Genomic DNA, 9,118 nt, shown 5'->3' on the forward strand with positions numbered 1-9,118 from the left:
AGATGACTGCGGAGAACAGTTACATACAATATATACAGTACCTACCATATGTCCTTCTATATGCTAATACACGTATTATGAAACATTACAACACCACTATAAATCAAAGATATGCTAAATAAAAACACTTATGGGATAAAACAATAATAACCACATAATAATTAAAAATATAATGTAAGATGTAGAAGAGTTTACCATTTCCTATAACATGTCACGCCTTTTCACAAAGTGTTATTTTTCTTTTTCTATAGGACTGCGGCGTTATCGTAATGAAGCTAATTGGGCTCTGCTACATCTACATGTATTTGTTATATGTAACATTCAGAGTATGAGCAATGCAAAGGAGGGGTACAACCCTGCTCCGAACCACACAGTTCTGTCTAATAGATGCAGTCCCCTGGATAGACATTGTATCATTCCAGCCACCGCCCCCTTAAATTGTATCATTCCGGCATCCTAAAGAAATAAGTGATGTCTGACACCATACACAAAGGCTGGTCTGTAGGAAGTCATAGAAGACCAGTGAGTGGGCATTGACCCCTGCCAGGGGAATAATGGTGGGCACTATGGAACCTACCATGGCATTATAAGCATAGAATTTGCCATATAATTGGGCGGATACATCTAATGGACTAGTCATGGCTTCTTCTTCATTCATGGGGAGTACAGCCTTACCTGTGAAGTTCCTTAGACAGGCAGCCACATGGATGGAGGACTGCTAGAAGCCACATACAATGTCATCCACAGAGCTCCAGCCTCAGATCTGAGAACAGAGCCAGGGAGGAGCCAGAAAACATTCACCTTCCCCTGCCCTGACTATGGAATCCCTAAAGACCCTGACGTCAAGCCCATCGTAGTAACCCCTCAATGTCCGGACGCTGCAATATAGTCAAAGCAGCCAGGAGCAACATCCTGTATATTGTTATTATTGGGACAGGATCCGACAGTGCAGCTCCTTATATCTAGTATATAGAAAAGAAAGAGCTACACCGGATCTTACACAGATCTCCGGATGATCACACCGGATCTTACACAGATCTCTAGATTACACCGGATCTTACACAGATCAATGGATGATTACACTTGATATTACTCAGATCTCCGGATGATTACACCAGATCTTACACAGATCTATGGATGATTACACCGGATCTTACCCAGATCTCCGGATGATTACATCGGATCTTACACAGATCTATGGATGATTACATCAGATCTTACACAGATCTCCAAATCATCACACCGGATCTTACACAGATCTCCGGATGATTACATCAGATCTCACACAGATCTCTGAATCATCACACCGGATCTTACACAGATCTCCGGATGATTACACCAGATCTTACACAGATCTCCAGATGATTACACCAGATCTTACACAGATCTCCCGATGATTACACCAGATCTTACACAGATCTCCAGATGATTACACCAGATCTTACACAGATCTCCGGATGATTACACCGGATCTTACACAGATCTCCGGATGATTACACCGGATCTTACACAGATCTCCGGATGATTACACCAGATCTTACACAGATCTCCGGATGATTACACCAGATCTTACACAGATCTCCGGATGATTACACCGGATCTTACACAGATCTCCGGATGACTACACCAGATCTTACACAGATCTCCAGATAATTACACCAGATCTTACACAGATCTCCAGATGATTACACTGGATCTTGCACAGATCTCCAGATGATCACACCGGATCTTACACAGATCTCCAAATGATTACACCGGATTTTACACAGATCTCTGAATGATCACACCGGATCTTACACAGATCTCTGGATGATTACAACACTATTTATTGGTGGCTGCAATAATTGATCTCTCTTGGACAAGAATTCTTACTAAGCTCGTGGAGCCCTGATGTGTGTATGGCAGCTGCACGCTCACTTTACTGACACTCAGACTGTATCGATGTCCCCAGAGGACACTATTACATACTGAAGAGGTACATAAGGGTACTCAGAATACTATGTGATAAGGCATAATTGGGCTTTATTACTTGTTAAGGGAGGAATTAAGGGCCATTATTACTTTGTAAGCAACACTCTTGCCATTACAACTTTATAAGTGGTCACTTTATAAGTGGTGACTTTGAAAACTTGGGTAAGAAAGTGAAAGACCTGGGAGCGCAGGTGGTCTTCTCTTCCATCCTCCCAGTGGATGGCCATGGAACAAGGAGGTGGAATAAGATTCTGCACGTGAACAACTGGCTACGTCGATGGTGCCGTCAGCAAGGATTTGGATTTCTGGATCACAGAGTGAATTACTTATACGATGGACTGCTTGCTAGAGATGGGGTGCACCTTACGAAGACTGGAAAACATGTATTTGGAAGTCGCCTTGCTACACTCATCAGGAGAGCTTTAAACTAGAACAATGCGGGAAGGGAAGCAAAAGGTCAGAGAAAGCCATACACCTGATAAATGCTATTGAGAATTCTGCTATTAGAAGTTGAAAGGAAGAACAAAGACAAAAAATCTAAATAATAAAAATATTGGAGAAAGAGAAAACAATCACAAACTAAAATGTTTCTATACTAATGCACAAAGCATGGGCAACAAACAAGGAGAATTGGAACTACTAACGCAGGAAAAGAAATATGATGTCATTGGAATCTCTGAAATTTGGTGGGACAATACACATGATTGGAATACAAGGCTAGAAGGATACAACTTATTTGCAAGAAACAGACTTGATAAACGAGGAGGAGGTGTCGCATTGTATGTTAGAAACGCGTATATCTGCACAGTGATTGAAGCTTCAGAGACTGGGAGTTCTGTGGAAACTGTTTGGGTAAGAATACAAGGACAGAACAATGGAAAGGACACCATTGTAGGCATTTACTACAGGCCGCCTGTGCAAGCTGAAGATATGGATGAACTCTTTATGCATCAAATGGCCAAGTTCTCCAAAAAATATGACATAGTGGTCTAAATTCTCTAATGATCTAATAACAGCTAAATCGAAAGGTCATTGCTCCCTGCTGATTCTCCTGGATCTCTCTGCCGCATTTGACACTGTGGATCACCAGCTCCTCCTCACTATGCTCCGCTCTATAGGCCTCAAGGACACAGCCCTCTCCTGGTTCTCCTCCTACCTCTCTGACCGCTCCTTCACTGTATCTTTTGCCGGCTCCTCTTCCTCTCCTCGTCCCCTTACTATCGGGGTCCCGCAGGACTCAGTCCTAGGCCCCTCCTCTTCTCTCTATACACTGCCCCTATTGGACAAACAATCAGCAGATTTGGGTTCCGGTATCATCTCTATGCTGATGACACCCAATTATACACTTCTTCCCCTGACATCACCCCTACCCTAATTCAAAATACCAAGGATTGTCTGTCTGCTGTCTCTAACATCATGTCCTCCCTCTATCTGAAACTAAATCTCTCCAAAACTGAACTTCTTGTGTTTCTCCCCTCTACTAACCTCACTCTACCTAACATCGAAATAACCCTGGAGGGTTCAACCATAACTCCCAAGCAGCATGCCCACTGTCTTGGGGTCATATTCAACACTGAACTTTCCTTTACTCCCTATATTCGATCACTCGCTCGCTCTTGTCACCTGCATCTTAAAAACATCTCCAGAATCTTACCTTTTCTCTCCTTTGAAACTGTTAAGACTCTTATTGTCGCTCTTATTCATTCTCGTCTGGACTACTGCAACTCTCTTCTGATCGGTCTCCCTCTTACCAAACTTTCTCCTCTCCAATCCATCTTGAATGCGGCAGCCAGGGTCATATTTCTGTCCAGCCGCTTCACCGATGCCTCCATCTTGTGCCAGTCATTACACTGGCTACCTATTCGCTACAGGGTCCATTATAAACTCATCTCTCTCACCCACAAAGCTCTCCACTGTTCTGCACCGCCTTATATCTCCTCTCTCATCTCTGTCTATCGCCCTACACGTGCCCTCCGTTCTACAAATGACCTAAGACTAACATCCCCCGTAATCCGAACCTCGCACCTCCGTCTCCAAGACTTCTCTCGTGCTGCTCCAGCTCTATGGAATGCACTTCCCCAGACGATCAGACTGATACCTAGCCCCGACCGATTCAAGCGCGCTTTGAAAACCCATCTCTTCAAACAAGCCTACCAAATCAACTACTCAGTAAACTAACTTTGCCCTGCTCCCTCCTTCCAAATATTATTCTGAATCTGCACCCTACTCGTCATCTGTCTCCACACCCTCCATGCACACGATAACTGCACTTGATACTTGACTATTGCACTTAAACACACGGTCTGATGACCGGATCATGCAGCTTTATATGAAAATCCCTATTTATTATAATTGCCAGACCTGAAATAACAAGCATTTCTCACCTACTGTGTCCTCCCCCCAGTTCCTTGTAGATTGTAAGCTTGCGAGCAGGGACCTCACTCCTAATGTCACTGTTTAAATTGTCTTAACTTGTATTGAATTTATTGTCTGTACATGTCCCCGCTTAATTGTAAAGTGCTGCGGAATATGTTGGCGCTATATAAATAAAAATTATTATTATTATATTATTATTATGGGAGTCTTCAACTATCCAGACATTTGTTGGGAATCTCTCTCAGGCAAAACTAACAGGTCAAGGAAATTCTTATCCTCTCTTGCTGAAACTTTATCTTCCAAAAGGTAGGGGAGTAAACAAGGGGATCTGCTACCTTGGATCTAAAGGGCCTGTCACACTAAGCGATATCGCTAGCAATATCGCTGCTACGTCACTGGTTTTTGTGACGTAGCAGCGATATTGCTAGCGATATCGCTATGTCTGATACTTACCTCCGACTGGCTCCCCGCTGGTTATCGCTGATCGCGCGAGAATGTCCTGGGCCGTTTCTCGTCGTCAGCTTCCTGCTGGGCTTCCTGTGGCGCCGACGCGTGGACGCGGGCGGGAGGACGTCAGGATCGCCTCGTCTGACAGGTAAGTAGCAACACCCGACCGCTGCTATGTCACTGGTGAGATCTGCCTGTGTGGCAGCTCACTAGCGACCACTTAGCGATGCACCAGCGATCCTGACCGCGTCATATCGCTGGTCAGGATCGCTGGTGCATCGCTAAGTGTGACAGCACCTTAATCCTTATAAACAGGGAGGAAATGGTTGAGGAGGTAAAAGTGGCTGGGACCCTAGGAGGTAGCGACCATGCTATTTTAGAATTTTGGATAACTAGAGGAGGAAGACCTGTGAAGACTCAGACGTCAAGGTTAGATTTCAGAAAGGCAGATTTTAAGGGATTCAGAAAGAGAATTGGAGGGATCCAATGGCTGGATATCCTTAAAGACAAAAATGTCCAGGAAGGATGGGAAATCTTGAAAAATTAGATTCTTAAAGCACAATCATAAACAATTAAAAAAAGAAGGAAGAATAGGAAGCATTTAAGGAAACCAGGATGGATGAACACAAAACTTAAACACGTGCTAAAAAGGAAGAAAGAAATGTTTATCAAATGCAAAGAGGGAGGCATATCTAAAGAAGAATATAATGCTGTCTGCAGAACCTGCATGGCATGAATCAGATTATCTAAAGCTGACAATGAACTAAGGCTTGCAAAAGACATCAAAAGCAATAAAAAAGGATTTTGGGGATATGTCAAAAGTAAAAGAAAAGTCAAAGATGCTATAGGATTTTTGAAGAAATTTTTGAACCACTCTCCATAATCTTTGAAAATTCTTGGAGAACAGGAGAAGTCCCAGAAGACTGGAGAAGAGCAAATGATGTTCCTATCTTAAAAATGGGGAAGAAGGTGGACCCACGGAACTATAGGCCGGTGAGTTTGACTTCTATACCAGGAAAGATCTTTGAACAAATTATTAAACAACATGTATGTAAGTACCTGGATAAGAATGAAGTGATTAACCAGAGTCAGCATGGGTTTGTAACTAATAAGTAATGTCAGACTAACTTAATTTCCTTCTATGACAGAATCACTGACTGGGTGGATCAGGGAAAAGCTGTAGATATAGTATATGTTGACTTCAGCAAAGCATTTAACAAGGTATCTCACACAATCCTTATTGAAAAAATGACTAAGTATGGAATGGACAAGGTAACTGTTAGGTGGATTCATAACTAGCTTAGTGATCGGACCCAAAGAGTGGTCGTAAATGGCTGCACGTCCAGTTGGAAGAATGTCTCAAGTGGTGTACCACAGGGTTCTATCCTGGGCCCTGTATTGTTCAACATCTTTATCAATGATTTCGATGAAGGAATTGAGGGTACACTGATTAAGTTTGCTGATGACACAAAGTTAGGAGGGATAGCTAATATAAGAGAAGAGAGAGAATTCAAAAAGATATAAATAAACTGGAGCAGTGGGCAGCAACTAACAGAATGGTTTATAACAGGGGAAAAATGCAAAGTACTACATCTGGGCAATGAAAATGAAAAAAGCATATACAAAATGGGAGGAATAGGGCTAAGCAACAGCACATGTGAAAAAGACCTGGGTATACTAATAGATCACAGACTGAACATGAGCTAACAGTGTGATGCAGCAGCAAAACGGCAAATGGAATTCTGGGATGTATTAACAGAAGCATACAGTCTAGATCATGCGAAGTCATTATCCCCCTCTACTCCTCTTTGGTCAGACCTCATCTGGAATACTGTGTCCAGTTTTGGGCTCCACATTTTAAAAATGACATCAACAAACTGGAGCAAGTTCAGATAAGAGCGACCAGAATGGTTACTGGTCTGCAAACCAAGTCCTATGAGGAACGGTTATAGGATTTGGGAATGTTTAGCTTGAAAAAAAGAAGACTGAGAGGAGACTTATAGCTGTCTACAAATATAACAAGGGCTGTCACATTGTAGAAGGCTCATCTTTATTCTCATTTGCACAAGGAAAGACTAGAAGCAATGAGATGAAACTGAATGGGAGGAGACACAGATTAGATATTAGAAAAAACTTTTTGACAGTGAGGGTGATCAATGAGTGGAGCCGGCTGCCGCGAGATGTGATTTCTCCTTCCATGGAAGTCTTCAAACAGAGGCTGGACAGACATCTGTCCAGGATAATTTAGTGAATCCTGCTTTGAGCAGGGGGTTGGACCAGATGACCCAGGAGGTCCCTTCCAACGCTACCATTCTATGATTCTATGACTTGCGCATTTTTACTTCACAAGGGGGCAATCGGGTATTAGTACTTTATAAAGGGGCATTTGGGACATTATTACTTTTTAAAGAGGTCACTCGGGGCATTATTACTTCTCAGGGGTTACTGGGGGCATTATTACTTATAAGGGGTCACTCAGGACAATATTACTTATAAGGGGTCACTCGGGGCATTATTACTTATAAGATGTCACTCGGGGCATTATTATGTATATGGGGTCACTTGGGGCATTATTACTTATAAGGGAACACTCAGGGCATTATTAGTTATAAGAGGTCACTGGGGGCATTATTACTTATAAGTGGTCACTCAGGGCAATATTACTTATAAGGGGTCACTTGGGGCATTATTACTTATAAGTGAACACTCAGGGCATTATTAGTTACGAGGTCACTCAGGGCATTATTACTTATAAGGGGTCATTTGGGGCATTAGTACTTATAAAGGGTCACTCGGGTATTATTACTTATAAGGGAGCACAAGGGGCATTATTACTTAGAAGGGAAAACTCGAGACATTATTACTTATAAGGGAACACTCAAGACATTATTATAAGGGAACACTTGGTGCATTATTACTTATAAGGTGTCACTCGGGGCATTATTTCTTATAAGGGGGTCACTCGGTGCAATAGTACTTATAAAGGGTCACTTAGGGCATTATTACTTCTAAGGGTACACTCAGGGTATTATTACTTATAAGGGGTCACTTGAGGCTTTATTACTTATAGGGGGCCACTCAGGGAATTATTACTTAGGTCACTTGGGACGTCACTCGGGGCATTATTACTTATAAAGGGACACTTGGGGCATTATTGCTTTATAAAGGGGCACTCACGATGATATTGCTTGATAAGTGGGCAGCACGGTGGACTCAGTGGTTAGGGTCCTGGGTTCGAATCCCACCAAGGACAACATCTGCAAGGAGTTTGTATGTTCTCTCCGTGTTTGCGTGGGTTTCCTCCGGGTACTCCGGTTTCCTCCCACACTCCAAAGACATACTGATAGGGAATTTAGATTGTGAGCCCCATCAGGGACAGTGATGAAAATGTGTGCAAACTGTAAAGCGCTGCGGAATATGTTAGTGCTGTATAAAAATAAAGATTATTATTAAAGATTAAGATTAAAGATAAGTGACAATCGGGCAGTATTACTCGTTAAGGGGTAACTAGGGCATTTTTACTTTACAAGGGGGCACTCTGGGTATTATTATTTTATAATGAGGCATTTGGTACATTATTACGACATAATTACTTATAAGGGGGCACTTGTGGCAGTATTATTTTGTATAGAGGCACTCTGGCCATTACTACTTTATAACGAGGCACCCTGGTCATTATAATTTATAAGTGGCACTCAGGGAATTATATCCTTCAGAGGGCCATGCAGGGGTCTCGCATGATTTTTTGCATAGACTGTGGCTTGCGTCGGTCTCTCAGAGGCAAATGTGGCTCTCATCCAAAGCACCCATCTATAAGAGAACAGACAGTATCCGCTGCTTTGGCTATGAAGGCCTGCCAGGGCTTCCTGGAGTCCTCTAGGGTTTATTTAAGGTGCCAACCTCTGTGGTCAGGCAGGGTATTTCTTAGGGAGAGTATCAGGTCCTCCTTTGCCCTGTATAGTGACCTACTCAGTCCTGTAGTTTGGTACAATAGTTGATAACCAAATTCATTCAGGCCAACCTTATTTGTATATTCCAGGAACCAGTGTGATATGTTGTTTTAATTGTAAGAAATAAAAGTTATCTTTTATTGGGAGGAACTTTTTGTATGGTTAGATCATGGTTACATTCCTTACCTCATTATTATACATTTGTTAGTGGTGTAAAGCCGCCATCACAGGACTCTGGAGGAGACGTGATATGTGCAGTGGCGGATCACACTTCTCTGATGGATGATTCTTTTTTTGTGGATACCAGGAGAACGTAACCCCCTGACTGCATTGTGCCCGCTGTACAGATAGTGGAGAAGGGATAATACTATGGG

General features: G+C 42.6%; 1 protein-coding gene across 1 annotated transcript in view; it reads right to left on the reverse strand.

The window, feature by feature from the left end:
• Positions 1 to 770, reverse strand: part of LOC141052111 (cdc42 effector protein 2-like) — a 45,533-nt gene extending 44,763 nt beyond the window's left edge. The window contains exon 1 of the mRNA XM_073549333.1: positions 676 to 770. The gene's annotated coding sequence lies outside the window, so the exon portion shown is untranslated. The remainder of the gene's footprint in view (positions 1 to 675) is intronic.
• Positions 771 to 9,118: the final 8,348 nt, after the last annotated feature.

This window comes from Dendrobates tinctorius, unplaced genomic scaffold (genome assembly GCF_039654945.1).
Source record: "Dendrobates tinctorius isolate UK_male_01 unplaced genomic scaffold, ASM3965494v1 ptg000158l, whole genome shotgun sequence".
Classification (NCBI taxonomy): domain Eukaryota; kingdom Metazoa; phylum Chordata; class Amphibia; order Anura; family Dendrobatidae; genus Dendrobates; species Dendrobates tinctorius.